This window comes from Podarcis filfolensis (assembly GCF_964270895.1).
Source record: "Podarcis filfolensis genome assembly, chromosome: 4".
In the NCBI taxonomy this organism is placed as follows: Eukaryota; Metazoa; Chordata; class Lepidosauria; order Squamata; family Lacertidae; genus Podarcis; species Podarcis filfolensis.
In genome coordinates, this window is record NC_139607.1 from 51,471,363 (window position 1) to 51,492,332 (window position 20,970).

The 20,970-nt window shown below is 42.2% G+C and overlaps 1 protein-coding gene across 3 annotated transcripts in view; it reads right to left on the reverse strand.

Annotated features, from left to right (window-relative positions):
* DYRK1A (dual specificity tyrosine phosphorylation regulated kinase 1A) overlaps positions 1-20,970 on the reverse strand; it is a 111,516-nt gene that overhangs the window by 83,780 nt on the left and 6,766 nt on the right. The window contains exon 1 of one of the 3 annotated variants that reach the window (XM_083608753.1): positions 13,679-14,615. The exons of the other annotated variants lie outside the window; for them this stretch is intronic. The gene's annotated coding sequence lies outside the window, so the exon portion shown is untranslated. Of the gene's footprint in view, positions 1-13,678; positions 14,616-20,970 lie in introns of those variants that run through there. 3 annotated transcript variants of the gene reach the window in all.

Sequence of the window (20,970 nt, forward strand, 5' to 3'; positions counted from 1 at the left end):
TAATTGGCACAGATAAATTAGCCAATGTTTTTGATAGTGGGAAAGCAGACATGTACAAGACACACCAAATAAATTCACTTTACCATAGAATACAATCTAGTTTATGACAGAAATTCAATTTCCTTCATATCAAAACTATTTCCTTTATATTAGTATAAAACTGAAATGTACAAAGTAACTAATCTTTACTTGGCATACAAAACTATGTTATAGTATGTAACAACTGTGGCTGTTTGCTAACTGTTTCAGTTATATAGTCAGAATACCCTACCCTGCTTTCCTTGTAAGATGTTGCAATCCTGTTTAAAACAAAACTATAATAAAACTCCTTGTGCAAACCGGAATCATGCCAAATCCATTTGGTGAATCAATGTACTTGCCTGCAGTCTGGCCAGGCATAGAAATTAAACAGGAACATACATGGGGCACAGGTTTTTAACACAGCAACCTTATTTTACCCTATCTTACATGGATAAAAATAGTTACCGCGAGGTATACATTTTATTAAATATTGATAATCCCAGATTAATTCTGTGGATGTCTGAAAGCAGATATATTTACACAACAGTGAACCTCAAAAGTTTTGGAAGATTCAAATGCACTGAGACTTACTCCCAAGTAAGCACACACAGGAATCCTAATACAGTGGTACCTTGCTTCTCGAACGTAATCTGTTCCGGAAGTCCATTTGACTTCCGAAACGTTCGAAAACCAATGCGCGGCTTCCAATTGGTGCAGGCACCCTGGAAACAAAAACTGACAGCTGCATCGGACATTCAGCTTCCGAAAAATGTTCAAAAACCAGAACACTTACTTCCGGGTCTTCGCCATTCAGGAGCCAATTTGTTCGTCAACTAAGCCGCTCTAGAACCAAGGTTCCACTGTACATGAGATCAGAATGTAGGAGAAGATAATATTACAGCTGTTCACAAGGATATAGACCAACTTCTATGAAAACACAGTGCCACTGGAAGACTATATACCGTATTTTTCGCGCTATAGGACGCACCCAGCCATAGGACGCACCTAGTCTTAGAGAGGGAGAACAAGAGAAAAAAATCTCCCTCTCTGCGCAGCGCCTCTCCAGCGAAGCCAATCCAAGCCAGGAGAGCAAGAGGGATCGGTGCGCACTGATCCCTCTCGTTCTCCTGGCTTCAGCGAAAGCAACGCGAAGCCTCCGGAGGCTTTGGGTGGCTATCCCTGAAGCCATGGAGCCTGCATTCGCTCCATAAGACGCACACACATTTCCCCTTAATTTTTGGAGAGGAAAAGGTGCGTCTTATACAGCGAAAAATACGGCATATAGCAATTATAAGAATATATTTCTTGTACCCTATCCATCTGACTAGGTTGCCCCAGCCATTCTGGCAGTTTCCAACAAAGTATAAAGGAAAACATTAAAGGATCAAACATTAAAAGCTTTCTGAAACACGGTTGTCTATATATGAAAGGATATCTGAAAATATTACATACAACTATTGTGACAAGTAACATTATCTGATATTAATCACCAGTTCAGAACATCACCTAAAATCTAGATTAGATTTAGGTCCTATAGATTTAGGTTTAGGTGATACGGAACAAGTTTTAGCAAAAGCTTATGGGCTTCCCTTCCCTGCTTTTTTTATGTGCAAGAAGAGTGAAAGCTTCCACTTTTACTCTAGAACTAACCACAATTCCATGTCACATTCAAATCTAGGGAACTGTGGCTTGTTCTAACCAAAGTTACTGAACAAACCAGGATATGAAATCACAATGTGTTCTTAGTTTATTTAAACTTTGGTTAAAACAAGGTATAATAACCCAAGCCCATACATAATTTGGAACAGTGGTTTAATCTAAAATTGAAGCAGGAGCTTTCACTCTCTTTCTTGCATACAGACAAGGAGGAGTGGTGAATGTATAAGCCCAGAGCTCATTACAGCTTACTTTCAATCACCCAAACATTGATTGCAGAGCATCTGAACCAGCATTAGAAACTCAGATATGTAAGCTATTCACCAAATGGCACCTTAAATCTAGGTTTCAGTCGCCACAACAGAATGTCTAGACACCTGGGGCGGGGGGGGGGGCAAGATTGCAAAGCAATACAGTAAATACACCGTCAACGTTAATATATTTATCAATTCAGTTGCACATTTTACAAATTACAGGTTCCCCACCACCACCACATGAACTAATACTGCAACTATCGGGGGGGGGCGGAGGGAGGGAGGGAGGGAGGGAGGGAGGGAGGGAGAGAGAGAGAAATGCCTCTTGGGGAGGCCTGGCTGGTCCAGCATGGCTGCTCCAAGGTGCCAAGCAACTGCCTCATGAAATACAGGGCTGGGCAAGCTTGGCAGTGTAGGCACAAAGGTGAACGTGCTTCCACTTCTTTCTCCCTAGGTGCATTTGCTTGGAAGTATGCCCCATCAAGGGACGCGGGTGGCGCTGTGGGTAAAACCTCAGCGCCTAGGACTTGCCGATCGCATGGTCGGCGGTTCGAATCCCCGCGGCGGGGTGAGCTCCCGTCGTTCGGTCCCAGCTCCTGCCCACCTAGCAGTTCGAAAGCACCCTTAAGTGCAAGTAGATAAATCGGTACCACTTTATAGCGGGAAGGTAAACGGCGTTTCCGTGTGCTGCTCTGGTGCCGGTTCGCCAGAGCAGCTTCGTCACGCTGGCCACGTGACCCGGAAGTGTCTGTGGACAGCGCTGGCTCCCGGCCTCTAGAGTGAGATCAGCGCACAACCCTAGAGTCTGTCAAGACTGGCCCGTACGGGCAGGGGTACCTTTACCTTTACCGTTACTATGCCCCATCAAGTCCAGAGGGACATTTTTACCCTCAAGAAAGTGTGCCTAGCAGCTTGTCCGGCAGCACAGAAGCAAAGTTTGCTGCCCGCACAGCAATACAAAAGCACAAGACGTGTGTCTTTTGCTGCACGCGATTCTCCTGGCTCATGTGGGAGCCTCACCCAGCCAGATTGAGATGTCAGTCACCAACCTGGCATCCAGAAATCTCCACTTTGTCGCAATTGGACCCATGCCAGTCACAAAACACGCCTGGGGGATTCTGAACACTTGTCTGAGCCAGACCATATATTGGTATCAGCAGCCATAGAAAGATTCCCACAAAGAGCTTAACTCTTGCTCGTTCCATGGGAAACTATAGGCCTCATAGAATCTTAAGAGTTGGAAGGGACCCAAGGGTCATCTAGTCCAACCCCCTGCAATGCAGGAATCTCAGCTAAAGCATCCATGACAGATGGTCATCCAACCTCTGCTTAAAAACCTAAAAGGAAGGAGAGTCCACCACCTCTCATGGGAGTCTGTTGCAATGCCAAACAGCTCTTATTGTCAGAAAGTTTTTTCACATGATTAGTCAGAATATCCCTTCTTGTAACTTGAAGCTATTGCCTTCAGTCCTACCCTCAAGAGCAGAAGATAATAAGCATGCTCCCTCTTCCATGTGACAGTCCTTAAGATATTTGAACATGGCTATCATATCTCCTCTGAATCTCCTCTTTTCCAGGCTATACATACCCAGCTCCTTCAATCGTTCCTCATAAAGCTTTGTTTCCAGACCCTTGATCATCTTGGTTGCCCTCCTCTGCACATGTTCCAGCTTGTCAAGATCCTTCTTAAATTGTGGTGTCCAGAATTGGACACATTATTCCAGGCGTCCTTATGCCAAAGTAGTTTTACTGGCTCTGCATCTTACTCCTATCCACTGTGCGTGACCGTGGCCCAATATAAACTTTCTCCTCTGGTTAACAGACTCTGGCCTAATTCTCACCTAGGGAGTGTCCAGGGGTCAGCAAACTTTTTCAGCAGGGGGCCGGTCCACTGTCCCTCAGACCTTGTGGGGGGCTTGACTATATTTTTGGGGGGAAATTGAACAAATTCCTATGCCCCACAAATAACACAGCATTTTAAATAAAAGCACACATTCTACTCATGTAAAAACTCCAGGCAAGCCCCACAAATAACCAGAGAGGCATTCTAAATAAAAGGGCACTTTCTATTTATGTAAAAACACACTGATTCCCAGACTGCCCGCGGGCCAGATTTAGAAGGCGATTGGGCTGGATCCGGCCCCCAGGCCTTAGTTTGCCTACCCATGATCTAGGCCATACTACTTCACATAACGGAATGCTCCTCAATACTAAAGATTCCTTTCGCAGAAAAACTGAACTCTCAACACGTTACTCATGTGAAGGGCTCTCATGTATCAATGGAGGAGCAGGGTCATGTTGGTAGCTGCACCCTTAATATTCATGACCAATATCTCTCCACCCCAAACAGTGTTAGAAATTAGTCAGGCACCAGACAAGTTTTGCGGCTGGCACAGGTCCAATTGTGACCACGTAAAAATCTCTGGGTGACAGGCTGGCAACTAGGGAAAGCAAAATGTCACTTAGAGAAGGATCTGAAATATTTTCCTTGAAGCCTGGGCTTGTTTTATTCTACACTGTTTGATATTTTAATGTGTTGTAAACTGCTTTGAGATTTGTTCTTCAAAATATAAATCAGTGTAGAAATGAAATTAATAATACTATAATGACAATAACAACACCCCACTGGAAAAAATGGTGCCTAGATATTCTATTGTGGTGACCATAACCCAGGTTTAAGGTGCCATTTAGCAATCAGATTATATATCTGAATGTCTAACACTGACCCCAAGTGTCCATGCACTGAAAACTTAAAGAGCAATACCTACACATGTGCTCACACTTAAAGATAAACAGATGCCACACATGGATGCTGGGAGGCAGAACTAGTACAGCTGCAAAACAGCTACACTTTTCTAGTTCACAAGAGAATTATCCATACCAGTAATTGTGAACAAGAATTATGCACCAGAGCAGAAGACTCTACTAGTCTTTTCTTGCATCTATATTCTGCAGTGTATAGTCCAGATACAGGTTCTATCTCAGAAAGAAAAAGCACTGTGTGCCACCTACAACCACCTACTGCAGACAGCTCATATATTTTCCAACTCATTCTACTCAGGCCCTTTCCTGCTTTGCTTCTTGACTCTGCAAACATTTTCCCAGTACAATACCTACTCCTCCCCCCTCATGAGTTGGAACTGCCTTTTGAAAAGTGATTTCAGCTTTTCTCTATAGCCAGCAACTTTGTCCCATAGATCAACCACTTCACCCCAATCAGCTAACTAAAACAGACGCAACTTTCAGAAGTTCCAGATCCTCCTCCCCTCATGAACCTACAGGTAGTGCATGAAATCCCTGCATGCATGACCCTGTATATTTTTTTGTTCACTAAAGCAGTCAGTTCTAAATTTGAATATTCAAGAATAAGCAAGAAAAGTCACACAAGTCAAAGAGCAGTCAAGTTCATAAATAGAATTTAAAAACATTTTAGGAGCTATTTCTGTTCATAATGAAGTTGTAAATATATTTTCACAAAAATTATCAGTTACTGTTACTTTTGTCAAAATAAATTAAAACAATTCTTTAAAAAGATAGTTAAAAAGACTCTTAAAAAACTAAAAACTCCCTTAAAAGAATCAAGTCTTCAAAAAAGTTATATGAGCCAAGAAAGTCTTTAAAAGAATCCTTCCAAAAGAATTTAAAAATTATAAGGTAGCACCTTAGAGACCAACTGAGTAGTTTTAGGTATAAGCTTTTGTGTGCATGCACACTTCTTCAGATACTTTTGTTACTTTTGTGTGGCTTACATAATACATAAAGCATGGTTGATCATAACTACATTCTATGTTTAGACAGAGCAACTACGGAAGTATTTAATTCTTGCATTTGCCTGCCAGGGAACAAAGTTTCATTCATACTAAAGGGATGGACTGTCCTATGTCACTGGCCTTTCTCCAATTAACTAACTACAACTTGACATTCCCCCTTTTTCATGTTGTCCCCAGGCAAAATGGGACTGAGAACTGGGATGGGGAGTGAGAAAAATAGCAACACAGTTTGCAAATGTGGAAGATAGGGGGTCCCTGATGGTTAGAGTGAAGGAGAGAAAGAGAAATGGAGCTGATGCAGGGATAGAAAAATTAATAATTGTGAAGGGACAGAAACCAGGTAAAGGGATTTTGAATGATTAGCGAGCATTTGTGTAAAGGAAAAGGAAAAGATAGACCACAAGTTGACTGGCAGGGTTTTAAAATGAACTGTTCTCTTCTAAAAATTAAAGTTTCAGTTTAATTCACTCATACTCAGATTTTAAACTTAATTCAAAGACAATTCCTTTAAAAAAAACTGCTTGCAGCCTGATCATAAGAGCAGTACTGCTAAATCAGATCAACAGTCCATATAAGACAGCATTCCTTTTCCACAGTGATCAGTCACATGCTTCCAGTAAGCTCATCAGCATAGAACAACTTGGAGGTTCCATTTTACTATCATGGCCAATTGCTACTGATAGTGTTTTGAATCTTCTTTTTAAACCAGCTAAGGCAGTGGCCATAACTTAATACAGAATCATAGAATTGTAGAGTTGGGAGGGACCAAATGGTCATCTAGTTCACCCCAGCAATGCAGAAATCACAGCTATATACAGAATCACATCCAAAAACACAATTCCAATTAAGTACACTTGGACCTTGGTTCTCGAACAGAATGCGTTCCGGGAGTCCGTTCGACTCTCGGAACTGTTCAAAAACCAAGACACGGCTTCCGATATGCTGCAGGAGCATCCTGCAGCCAATCGGAAGCCGCAGAGGCCACACCAGATGTTCGGCTTCTGAAATTTTTTTCAAAACCAGAACACTCACTTCCAGTTTTCAATAGTTCAGGAGCCGAAACGTACGAGTTCCAAGGCATTCAGCAACCAAGGTACGACTGTATACTTAAGGTCTTTAAGGCCTATCATATATATATTCAATCCTCTTTTCCAACCAGTGCATTTTACTGAAGTTCTACAATGGCTAAGTTCACATGTCATGTTCAACAACAATTCAAAACAAAACATGGTTTAAAGTGAACACACAGCATGCTAGTAGTGCACGTTGCTCAAGAGTTTTTCATTCTGCTGCTGTTCCACTCTTGCTACTCTGCACTGTTGTGAACAAGCCAGAGTGTGGCTTTGTGATTATGTCTGAACTCAGGCTTTCGGTTTCTCCCCAAACAAGCCACAAGCAATAATCAAGGTTTATTCCTGACTTACTGCTCACTGTTCATTTAGAGAGAGAAACTGAAAGCCTGGGTTCAGACATCACATATTTGTTTTCCAATGATGCAGTGTAAGTGGGATAGGAGCAGAGCAAGAGCTTTATTGGAGCATATGCAAGTACGCTGCCCATTAACTACACCATGGTTTGTTGTTAGCTACAGATTAATATGCCATGCAGACTGGACCACTGTATATTAACAAAAAATACTCGTAAATAACTTGTGAACCTAACTTGAACTCTACCATCTGAGATTACAGGTCCACATAGCCCAGCTTCCCATGTCCCACAGTGCATTGAGATGCCTCTTGGAATTCCAGAGCCAGGCTTGAAGGCAACAGCACTATCCCATTGATGCTCCTCAGCAACAAATACTTAAACACATACTACCACTAATACTGGAAATTCCATATAGCCATCAATGACTAGTGGCCATTGACAGGCTTATACTCCATGAATTTGTCTAATCCCCTTTTATAGCTATGTAAGATAGTGGCCAACCACATCTTGTGACAGCAAATTCTATAAATTAATTGTGCATTTTATGAAGTACTCTCATTCATCTATCTTGAATCTTTTGCAAACCCCTAGAATTAGGAGGGGAGAGAAGATTTCTCTCTATCCAGTACTCCAAAATATGCATGCTTTTATATAGATCCCTCTTGCCGCCCCTTGGCCACCTTTTTTTCCTCAACTGAGAAGTCTGAAACATTGTAGCCTTTTCTCATAGTCAGTTTTAGAAATTCAGATATGTAAGCAAATCGCCAAATGGCACCTTCAACCTGGGTTATGATCGCCACAACAGAATGTCTAGACACCATCCCCCCTAGTGACGTTTATTATGAATAATTATTCATTTTATTTATATATTGCTTTATATTTTAAAGAAAAATGTCAAAGTGGTAAAGGGACCCCTGACCATTAGGTCCAGTCGTGACCGACTCTGGGGTTATGATGCTCATCTCGCTTTAATGCCCGCTTCCAAGTCATGTGGCCAGCATGACTAAGCCACTTCTGGCGAACCAGAGCAGCGCACGGAAATGCGGTTTACCTTCCCGCCGGAGCGGTACCTATTTATCTACTTGCACTTTGACCTGCTTTCGAACTGCTAGGTTGGCAGGAGCAGGTACCGAGCAACGGCAGCTCACCCCATTGCGGGTATTTGAACCGCCGACCTTCTGATCAGCAAGTCCTAGGCTCTGTAGTTTAACCCACAGCGCCACCCGCCTCAAAGTGGTTTACAACACATTAAAACATCAAATATAACAATCCAGAATAAAACAAAATCGAACTTCCAAAAAAAATTTCAGATCCTTCTCTAATTGACATTTTGCTTTCCCCATGTTTATTTACCTACTTGATTTATATAGCTGCCCCATAACAGAAGTACCCTAGGAAGCCAGTGTGGTGTAGTGGTTAGAGTGTCAGATTAGGATCTTGGAGATCAGGATTCAAATCCCCACTCAGTCATGAAGCTCACTGAGCGACCTTGGAGTCAATCACAGCCTCTTAACACAGGGTCACTGTAGGGATTAACTGAGGAGCAGGATGAACCATGTACTCCATGGAGGAAAAAGGTGGAATATAAATGTAATAAATAAGCTATTCTGCTTACCTGCTTAAGCAAGCTGGAGAGGCCAGCCAGGTGGAGATGTCTCTATGTGGTCGCAATTGGACCTGCACCAGTTGCAAAACATACCTGGCACCTGGCTAATTTCTAACACTGCTCATAGTAAATGAGTTCCAGCCCTCTGATCATTCTGGATGGCCTTTTTTGTACCTTTTCCAGCTTTACAGTATGGGTTTTGAAATGCGGTGGCCAGAACTGTACACAGTAATCCAAGTTTGGCCATAGCATACATAGTATAACTGCATTACAATAGTAGTTATCTTATTTTCAATCCCTTTCCTAACAACGAATAGCATGTAATTCACCCTTTTCATAGCTGCCGCACACTGGGTTGACATTTTCATTGAGCTATCTACCAGGACCCCACATTCCCTTTCCTGTTTAGTCACTACTACCAGTTTGAACATCCATCAGCATACAACTGAGAGATAGCCAATTAAATCATAATCAGAGCAGACCCACTGAAAACAATGGAGTCAAGTAATTTTTCCACTGTATGTCTAACTTTGATTATCACTCATAATGTGAAGATTTTATGTGCTAACATGCATCATTTTACACTTAACTGAAAACTTTAGTTTGCTTCAAAATAGGGAAGGGTTGGGGCTCAGCGATAGAGCACCTGATTTCACACAGAAGGTCCTACTTTCAATCCCCGGGTGTCTCCAGATAGGGTTGGGAGAGAACCCTGCTTAAAACCCTGGAGAGCCACTGCCAGTCAGAGTACATAATACTGAGCTAGATGACCAATGGCCAGACTTTGCCTTCCTTTGTATAATCCTATTAAACGTCCGTCTGCAGTGCAAGTAAGACTTTACGACCACTGACTTTAAAGACCAACGATAAATTCCAGAATTCTGACTACTTAAGTTTAGCATTAATAAGGTTGTTAAGCTCTTCTGAACTCCTAGCTGACAGCTAGAACTAGACCATGCTTCAAGAAACTTTGGTTCACTTTCCTAAACTACTGAACATAGCTCCTATTGAGACACATGTCTATGTGTTCCAGATTTAATAATAACAGACTTGACTTTTAAACCTCCATGAGCAATGTTTGTTCCCAAAGATCTGCAGGTAAATTTTTCCTGAAGCCAACATACACTGTCTTCAAAAGAAAATACTATTAGTTGTATACACTGAGGCTACAATACTATACTAACCCTACCAAGGAGTAAGTACTATCAAATGCAATGTAGCTGTCTTCTAAGTAGACATGTACAGGACTGAGTTCAGTAGAATTCACTGATTTCAACAGAATTCAACTTTATCTAACTTGTCAGTGAATACCGTATTTTTTCCGTCTATAAGACACCCCCATGTATAAGACGCCCCCTATTTTTGGGGAGCTGGATTTAAGAAAATGGGGGGCAGATGGCCCCATGTATAAGATGCCCCCTAATTTTTGACATTGTTTTTTAGGAATAAACCTAGTCTTATACATGGAAAAATACAGTATACTGTGCACCTTCTACATAATTAGTAAGAGAAATATTATTAATTTTATTTATTACTCACCCTTTACCCTAAGGCCCCAGGGTGGGTCACAACAATTTAAAATGCAACATGAAAAAGTTTACAACCATTCAAAACTTTATAGCCACAGAAGTATGGTGATTCCTAAATATATACATTTCAGATATCAAATGTCAAAAAAGTAAAAAGGTGTTTTCAGCATTGTCTGAAAACTGTATAGCAAAGGTACCAGACATACCTCTGTGGGACAGGAGTTCTACAACTTAGGGGCTTCCACAGAGAATGCCCTCTCTTATATCACCTCCTGCCCCCTCCCCCAAGCTTCCGAGGGCAACCAAACTACCAAGATGGTCCCCACTGCTGAGCTTAACACCCAAGAAGGTCTGTAGGGAAGGAAATCATCTCTCAGATACTTACTTTCATTAAGTTTTTAGAAAACAAAAAACAGTAAGGCAAAATAAAACTGTTCAAAATTCTTGTATAAAACTAAGATACCTGTGCAATTAATCAATTTCATTCAATATCATATATCTCTTTTGTGTCACTATTACAAAAGTTAAAACTCATTTTCCCAAGTTTCAGTACCAAAATTACCAATACACAACGCTATGTATTACAAATATCTACTAAGGATTAAGGCAAGGAAATTCCCAGTCATTAGAAAAACCATAGCCAGATTAAACCTGACAAAATCTCTTTAAAAGTAAACTAAGGACAAGAGTAGCAGCCAGTTATAAGAAATTTCAAACTTTACCCTGTGCAACTGTTCTTAAAAAGGATATTGAGGCTGCAATCCTAAACATGCTTACCAGGGAGTAAGCCCCTCTGATCTCAGTGGGACTTATTTCTGAATAAACATGCACAGCATAGGACTGTAAATATAACTTTTTTTAATTCCATATTTTTATCAATTTCATAATACTTTGAATTTTTGAACAGAACTTACTTTGAAATAACTTAGTTTGAATACTACCACTCATGCAATGAAACTATCCCTTCCTCTCCTTCCTCCATAATAAACCCTCCCCCAATCTTCTCTGTGGGTTCCAGAGAATTGCACTGAAAATGTATTTTAGAAGATGGGAGGTCTAAATTACTGTATGGCATCACAATGCCAATCTACTTTCTAACTTTCTTCTAACTGTCCTGTTCTGTGCAGTGAAACAACAACCATGACAATTTAACTCAGACTTAGAAGAGTTGTGTTAACAGACATGTTAACTGTGGTTCAAAAGTTTACACACAGTAAAACTGGGTTATACCATACATTTTACTATGACATGCATTAGTTTTATAATTCTTGAAACAATACTATAGTCTGGCAAGTAGAATGGTATTCCTACCAAGACTCCAAAAGAAGACAGCTCCAAGTTAGGGTGCTATCCAACTAAGTTACACTCAGAGTCAACCCACTGAAATCAATGAAGTTCATTTACTTCAATGGGGCTACTTTGAATATGACTAACTGGAACTTTCACGTGCAATTTTAAACATACTTACTGGGAAATAAACCAATGAAACTAATGAAAACAGCTAAACTTGCTTCTAAGTAAATATGAACAAAAATGCACTGTAATTCATTGATTTTAGACTCCAGTTACTGAAGCATCTAAGGCTTGCAACCATGCTTTCACAAAATAAAAAAATTAAATGGAAATGAAAGAATTCAACTATAATTTAATATATAAATATATAAATTGAATGAGTTTATATGAACAGTCTATGTGCTGTTCTTTATCTACTCAGAAGCAAGTCTTTACTCCCAGTAAGCATGGTTAGAATTGAAGCTTTAGTACTTTATCTGGAATTTAAGGCTATGCAAAGTGAACTATTCTGCTAACTGATGGTACTGATACAGTACTGAAGGCTGTAGTTTTCAATACAGCTTCCTGGGTAAGAGTACACCCTTGACAACACAGTAAACATTCAAATTCAAAATCTGCAATGCATTGTGTTTTGTAGAATAAATTCTTCTCTATTTAAATACAAAAATGAAACATTTCTCTATCAGAATAGTTCAGAACAATTTCTTGACATGTATAGCCTTCCTTACCTGTGAAAACCACCTAACAGATTTTTTAAACATGCAAAGCAGACAGTGCACCCCATCTGAAAAGTTGCTTTGCCAGCAAAGATTACAGGATGGGGCAAACTGAGTGCTCACAGCAACACATTTCATGTCCTTAGGTCAACACAACAAGCAAATGTACTAGAGCAAGTATTTAGGCTTAAGGTGCCAACCTTTCTGGCAAAGAATGAGCTCTCTCTCTCTCTTAATAGTTTCAGGCAAGTTCTATGAAGAATCAGGTTCATATTAAACTAATTTTCCCCAGTGAGGACATTATCATCATAACATCTGTATGTCAGCAATACAATCCTATGCATATTTACTCAGAAGTTCCATTCAATTTAATGGGAGGTGTCCCACTTAATTCAATGGGACTTCCACCTTTGCATCCTGAGAGTTCAACTTCTTGTCTATGTGAAATCCAGAAATATTCACTCAAAAATTGCTTTAGTACATGTACATACGTAAGATTAAGATAACAAGTGAACTATATTAGTTAATCTGTTGGTTAACTTAATAGATGGTTTTTTGATAACTGAACAGTGACCAGACAGCTAATCAAAGAGTCTTGATGGGAAAACCCTTTACCCATTTAGTTGAGTATAGACTCAACTAAAATGTGCAGCATACTCATTTGGAAGCAAGTCCCTTTGCAATAAAATCTACTTCCTAGTGAAAGCAGTTTGGGATTGGCATAAAATACAATTAAAGAATGAGAAACGAATCATTTGGGAGATGCTTATTCTAGTTGGGATAACTGATTTCACCCCACCACATGACAGAAGCATCCAATTCAGATGAATTATTTTTGCTTCTGGCGTCTTTGGCAAGGGAATGAAACCCTCCCTGAGTGACAGAGTACATGGGTACAAGTGACCCTGGCGTGACGGGAAACACCAGATTTCCCAGGGCCAAACCCGACTTCCATACCAGTCAACCAGATACCTACTGAGGAGCACCTAAAAATCACCCGTATCCCTACAACAGGTGCTATGTGAGAGCTGCTGACTTTCCGCCACTTGCCCAGGGGGTTACGAAGGAAACTTCTTCCTTCCTCCCCTCTGCCATCCTGGCCCAGGTACGGGCGACGCCGGGCTCTCAGGACCAATCCCATAGCCAGGTGGGAAGGGTCTCCCAGGCCTCAGCCGTCACCTTCACGATTTAGAGCACGGACGGAGCTTGCCCTCGCCTTTCCAGGCCTAGCCGGAGAGTAACGGCGGGTGGAGGGACAGCCGGCACCTGCCTTTCCTCCCGCTGGGTCGGCCACCTCCTTCTCCTCCCCACCGGGGCGGCCAAGATTCCCTCTTCAAAATGGCAGCGGCCCCTCTCCCTGTGCCGTTGAGCCGGCGGCCCCGCTGCCAGAGGCCCTGCCGCTTACCCGTGTGTGGGGCGGTGGCCGCCTCTAGTCCGCGTCCGGGGGCCGCAGTCGTCGTCCTGCTCCTGGCCGAGGCCTCCTTTCCCGGGATGCAAGGGGGTGGCCGGGGGCGGCGGCGGCAGCAAGCAGGAGCGGCGGGTGGTGGTGGTGGGTTCACTTCATTCCCCGCCTCAGCCAGCGGCCCAGCCCAGGCAACGTCTCCGCAGTCCTCCTCCTCCTCCTCCTCAGCCGGCTTGCCTCGCTTAGTCCGCCACGCTCGGGCCCTGTGCAGAAAGGGAGCAGAGCAGGGCCTCGGCCCCGGAGCGGAGCCCACAACCCACCTCCCTCTTGCGGGAGGAGGGCAGCCCGGCCCGGCGGGCGGATCCGCGGCGTTTCCTGGCCGGGCAGATTTTCTATCGCTCACAAAATGGCGCGCGTTCCAAACCTGCGCAGCGATCGGCAGCGGGGCCCGGACACGGCGCGGCGGCACCTCAGCTCCGGCTGCTGCCTGAGCCCAGGCCAAGCAGAGCGGAGAGCGCAAGAGCGGCGCGGGCGAGAAGGGGAGCGCAGCGCTGAACCGAGCCCCCGGGAACTCCTCTCTCTCCCTCTCTCTCTCGCTTGCTCGCTCCCTCTCCCTCGCGCCCCCTCCCTGCCTGCCAGCCAGTCAGTCAGTCAGCCCCCCGCTCTCCTCCCCCTCCCGAGCGCTGCTGCCGCTGCTGCTGATGCCGCCGAGCCGGCTTCTCTGGAACTGCGCTTCGGAGCACTCCTGTCTACACGCACGCTCACCCCGCTTCGCCTCGCTACCGCGGACCAAAGCGGGGTAATTCTTCCGTTTCCTCCGCGAAAAAATCCGAAGGGAGATGAACCAATGTAAAGTTATAATTCGGGCGGGAAGGAATTTTTTTTTTCAAAAAAAAAAAAAGTCCAACTGACAAAATGGCGACGAGAAGAGCCTGTTACTATGGCAACTGTCAATCACGCCAAAAGGGCCCCGCCCCTCCCAGGCGGGAATCCGCGCTGATGGAGAGGAGAGGAACGGCCGAAGGCGGGGCTTGGTCGCCTTGGCGACTGCTGCTTCATTCCCTTCCCCGCCGTCCGGTGATATTATAAATTCCGAGGCACGCACCGCTCTTGCTGTCATTAGCGCCTTCTCGGAGAGGGCTCTGGCTCGCTGCGGTTTTTCTGGGGGAGTCCGTTCGGGACAGGAGCCGGGGAGCGGCCCGATGCATTCTCGGAGACTGCTCCAAGGTTACAGGGAGGTCCGCGGGCCTCGGCGCTACCAAATCTGTGTTGCGAGGACCCAATACGGTTTGTGTTCGTCTGCTTTCGCATTTGGACCTGGCTCGGTGGGAAGCGGCCTCGGGAAGAAGACACAGAACCACAAGGCAGGAGGGTGCAGCGCATTCGGGATGTACGAGTCAATTGGCGAAGCGACCTACAAGCTGGAGAGGAGGATGCCTAATTTCTATACACATAGGACGCTCGGGGCGCTTAAACAGATCTGCATTGCTGTTCTCAGCCAAATTAATGTCTAGTATAAGTTTCCGTGAGTTTCCAGACCTAATACAGAAGCTAATCTGAGCCTAGTGAAATATTTTTGAGTGGCCTACCTATGGATTGGCAAAACAGGAATGTCATACCTTCTCACACATACACCTGCATTGTCAGATGTTGAGAACAACCGGAAAGCATGTGGCCAACTAATTTAACTTTTGTTCAGTCTTCTTTCTCCAAGTCCAAAAGACTCCCTCCAATTTCTTAGATATGATTTTTTATTTTTATTTTTACAGAATGGCATTCATGGTATAAATCATTTCAACGATTCAGTCTTTGACTTTCTGCTCATAGGCCAATCTGCAATGCCTTCCTCCAATTAACTATTTTTTTATTTGCTTGCCAATTTTTTGGTGTGTAAATATGAACACAGGCCATCAAATAAGTGCATGATGCATTAGACATCAGTTTCGCTCACTTAACCTGCAGCCAACCCATTTTAGCCTGGATGTGAAGAATTACTTATGAACTTTAACTACAGTGAAGCAGAGCAACATATTGCTTCATGGTCTTTTAGAATCACTACCCCTAAAAACTTAATAATTTAGTTGGTTAGTCTTAGCTAGATCTGCTATAACTAAGGTAATGTTTAAAGAAGAGAATGATAGTGCAAGTTGAAGAATACATCTATTTAGGACAAAAAGTATATATATTGGGGAGAGAAAATTAAACAGTGGAAATGAAGAGAGGAGTAAAACAATCATGGGCAGCCTTTGAAAAACTCAGCTTCATAATGAAACAAAAATATCTCCTTAGATTTTAAGGAGTTAAATACAGTCATACCTCGGGTTAAATTTGCTTCAAGTTGAGCGCGTTCGAGTTGCACTCCGCGGCAACCCGGAAGTAACGGAGTGCGTTACTTCCGGGTTTCGCCGCTTGCGCACGCACAGACGCTCAAAATGACGTCATGCGCAGAAGTGGCGAAAAGCGATGCGCGCATGCGCAGACGTGCCGTCACTAGATACATTTACCTCTACTCTAGATGCGAACGGGGCTCTGGAACGGATCCCGTTCGTATCTAGAGGTACCACTGTATGGGCATATTACCTGTAATGTTACAGTGTGGAGAACTGAACCGTGACACAAAGAAACATGAACAGCTTAAGAATAACACCTAAGTCAAAAGATAATATATATAAGTAGAGTAAATAAGGCGGGAATGGGGAATCGGAGGTATTTCAAATACTGCCATGCAACTCCCACCTGGTATGACTAATTGTCAAGGATGATGAATATTTTGGTCCCACAATGTCTAGTGGCCTGTAGAGTTCCCATTCCATTTAAAGGCTTTTGGTCAGAACCCAACAGGATTCTACTTCTTAAATGCACAAGAATATGTTTGTCAAATATTTTAGTGGAATTCATACTTCTGGGAGAGCTTGGACTAGATGACCCACAAATCTCCTTTGAGTTCTCTGGCTTTCCTTTTCCTTCCTTTTCATTTGCGCACATGGCACAAATATTGCCTTATAAATGGACTACCAATATGTTCATCTGCTAAAGTTCTGAAGTATATTAAACCCTATTAAAATATATTATCAGATTAATCTGCTGCTAGTGCTAAGCAAGCCTACTGGTGTATTCAAAATCTTTTGAAGACTCAAGTGCCATTAACAACACAGTATACCACTTTATACCCACCATGAAATTCATGAAAAGAACATTCTATATGTAAAATAAACTGCACGGGTACTCTTCGAAGTGTTCCAGTTCTTCAAGACTGGTACTCGAAATACTTAATGCTTTTTGGAAGAGTTGAATGGTATAACTTAAATGGATAAAAACCATATAAATTGTGCTTTGCTACTATTTAGCAAAGAAATTAGTAATGGTAGAACAAATAACTTGTTGTTTCATAAAGTTAATGGGGTTGAAGTGTAACAGAAGTCTCCGATAAGTATTTTTAAAGTTAACATGTTAACTTTCAAGTGCATGCTTATTGGAAACAAGTCCCATTGGATTCAGTGGTACTTTTCCAAATCTGATTAAGATCTGACTGCTATTCTTACATCAGGACAATGCTCCAACCCAAAGATTTATAACACCAAAAGTTAAGTACCTACAACGAAGTTCACCAACAATGTGTAAAATCACTATTCTGACATTGCTGCATTGTATGATTCGGATCAAACTTGTATTTACTCAGAAGTAAGTCCATTTGAATTTAATAAGGTTGCTAAATCATGTTTATGTTTAGTTAGATGTAAGTATCATTGAGTTTAATGATTTAACATAGATTGCAGCTTAACTCCAAAGTAGATGTCCATAAGACTGCAGCAATGCACTCAATCCTATTGATGTGTAGAAATATTCCACTAAGGTTCAAATTTACCCCTTATTCTAAATTACTAGGGTTCTAGGTTAAATGTAATAATGATCAGCAGTGAGAAATAGTGTAGGAATTTAATGTTACAGGGTTAACTTCAACATAGTTTGTAACATTTTCATTTTTTTTCTTAATTCTTAGATTAACATTGATACAACTGTATCAGGTGCAAAATGCTTTATTGCAATTGCTATCAAGTACACTCCACTGATTTGTAATAATGAGATTCATAATACTATAAAATGCTTTTAGCAACCTTATGTTAAATTATTGTGCCCAACATTCAAAGGATTCATAATTAAACGGCACTGGATTTTTTTTTAAAGATTCAAACATGAAACAACCAATAGTCTGCCATTTGAAAAATACTAAATATGGAAATTTATGAGTCTTCAACAGCTGTTATTTCAAAACCTACGGGAATCCAAGTAGTTTTGCAGCAGATATGGCACTCCAGTAATAAGCCTGTTAAATGAAAGTGATTCCCATTTTAAAACATGGATTTGTCCCAAGCAAACCATTTGGTTTTCAAATACAATTAATAATTCCTTCAATTTTGTTTGCGAAAGTATACAAAGAATTTCATGGCCTTAGTCCCATAATAGCTCACCTGAGTCAAGTCACCAGGATGACAAAATGTTCCAAGAGAAGAATGCTCCTTTCAGGGTGCAATCTGGCCATGCCCTCTTCCAGAATATTCCATTTCATCCTTCTTCACTGATTCTCCACCCCTCAACAAATACTCAGCATTCTGTGGCCACTGAATATGCTCAATCCTCATTGGGATGGCTTATTTTAGTCTCTGCCCCTTCAAATCTAGTTCTTTAGAACCTTATGAGTTTCCCTTACGCCTCCCTTACGCTTCCCTTACTCTCTGCTGCTCTCGCCCCAATCCAGACCAAAAATATTATATCCAAAAATATCCACAACTAGAATTGAAGTGCTGGGCCCAGCTGGAGACGTACAGAAAAGAGGCTGCTGTGCTACTGTGTGCACCAGCTATTAGGCTGGGAAGCTGAGCAGTCTAAACAAAGCCTCCCTGTGCCTGTGGTCACATCAGGGCTTCCTCCGCCCTCACTTATGGGGAGGGTCTCCTTGAGTGCCACAATGGCCCTCCAGCTCTCTCCCACTGTTTGCAGGTTTGAATTGAATTATTTATTTATTTCCTAGGTGGGGTCATGTCCATACTCCATGTGTTTGCCAAACAACATATCAGGTAAGTCTGATATGAAAAAAGGAGATTCTTAAAAGTTTCATTTACGAACACATTTTTCTCCTTTTACAATACAGTGGTACCTCAGGTTAAGTACTTAATTCGTTCCGGAGGTCCGTTCTTAACCTGAAACTGTTCTTAACCTGAAGCACTACTTTAGCTAATGGGGCCTCCTGCTGCTGCCGCGCCGCCGGAGGACGATTCCTGTTCTCATCCTGAAGCAAATTGCAACTAATTTGTTCAACTGCTTTCAATGGGATAAAGTCATTGTTACCTTTTTAGCAAGAGAAAGGAGCCAGTAGCTTTAGATCTGCAGTAGCTTATTAGTTCCCATGAGTGATATTTTGGTGGAGCTGTGTGCATTCCATATTTTGATATTCAACAGGAAAATAGCTGCCACAATGTTTCCAGTCCAAAGCACTGAACAACTTGGTGCATAAAGGTGATTCCGACTAAATATCTAGAAGAACTTTCTGACAGTATGAGCTGTTAGACAGCGGAATGGACTCCCTCAGAAAGTGATGGACTCTCCTTCCTTGGGGGTTTTTAAGCAGAGGTTGGATGGCCATTTGTCATGGATGCTTTTTTTGAGATTCCTGCATTGCAGGGGATTGGACTAGATGACCCTTGGGGTCTCTGCCAATTCTACAATTCTATTATTCTAAATACTTCAAGAACGCTTCTTTCTGTAGAGTCCTGCCCCGGAGTTAAGACTGCTGGAAAGGCTCTCCCTAGCATCCATTCAATAGGTGTTATACATCAGAAGACTACATGCCTTCTCCATTGCAGCACCCTGGCTTTGTAATCCTTGAAACTTGAAATTCATTCAACATTCACATTGTTAATATTTAGACATGACTATTGATGTAGGTATTTTGAGGTTCCCACTGATGTTCAGTGGAACTTGGTTTGATATTTTCACTAAGTTTTTGTTATTTGATTATATTAACATTGTTATTTTATTGTTACCTGTCTCAAGATCTTTGGATTCAATGCAGGATAAAAAGGTAAAGGGACCCCTTACCATTAGGTCCAGTCGTGACCGACTCTGGGGTTGCGGTGCTCATCTCGCTTTATTGGCCGAGGGAGCCGGCGTACAGCTTCCGGGTCATGTGGCCAGCATGACTAAGCCGCTTCTGGCGAACCAGAGCAGTGCACGGAAACGCTGTTTACCTTCCCACTGGAGCGGTACCTATTTATCTACTTGCACTTTGACGTGCTTTCGAACTGCTAGGTTGGCAGGAGCAGGAACCAAGCAACGGGAGCTCACCCCGTCATGGGGATTCGAACCGCTGTCATGGGGATTCGAACCTTCTGATTGGCAAGTCCTAGGCTCTGTTTAACCCACAGCGCCACCCACGTCCGACGTCAATGCAGGATACAATGCAGGATACGTCACCCACGTCAATGCAGGATACAAAGCATCAAATAAATAAATAAAATGTATGCAAACTTGCTAAATAAATAAGAGATAAAAATGTCAACCTTGGCCAGCAAATAAATAAATAAAATTCACCAGTATGGCAGTGAATAAGCAGGAAGGAGATTTTGGGGTTGTGGTGAATAAATTCAGTGTGCCATCATGGGTGTGAAAAAGTAAAATTACGTATTAGGAATGCCAGCCCAGCCCATACTTTATATTTATTTATTTTAAAAAATACTTAAATACTGCAATTTCATTAAAAAGATCAAAACAACATACAGCAAATACACACATATACATATACAATAAAACCTACATCAAAACTAAAGCACAGTTCACCAGTTGACTAAAACAGAAAAAAACCTTTAATTTTCAGTATAAGCCTGACGTCATAGAAAGGTTTTTAACAGATGTTTAAAAGTTAATCCTGAAGATGCTTGTTGTTTTACTATTATAAATAACCCAATATACATTTGCACTCACTGCTTTTATGGAAGATTATCATTGTGTTCTATATGTAGCTTACTACATGTATAAGGAAATTTTGGTCCATTTATTTATTTAGAGCATCTGTGTACCCCCCTCTTCAGCCAAAAAGGGTCCTAAAGTGACTTACGTACAACCAAAACAAGTCCCCACCCTCAGGCTTACAATCGAAACACACACACACACACACACACACACACAAACACACTGTCAAAGGGGAAAGGGACAGAGAGCAAACCTAGCTATTGTGCCTCTGGTGCTTCCAAACAATACACGTATTCCTATTTCCACCAACTGCCATATGCCAGGGGCAC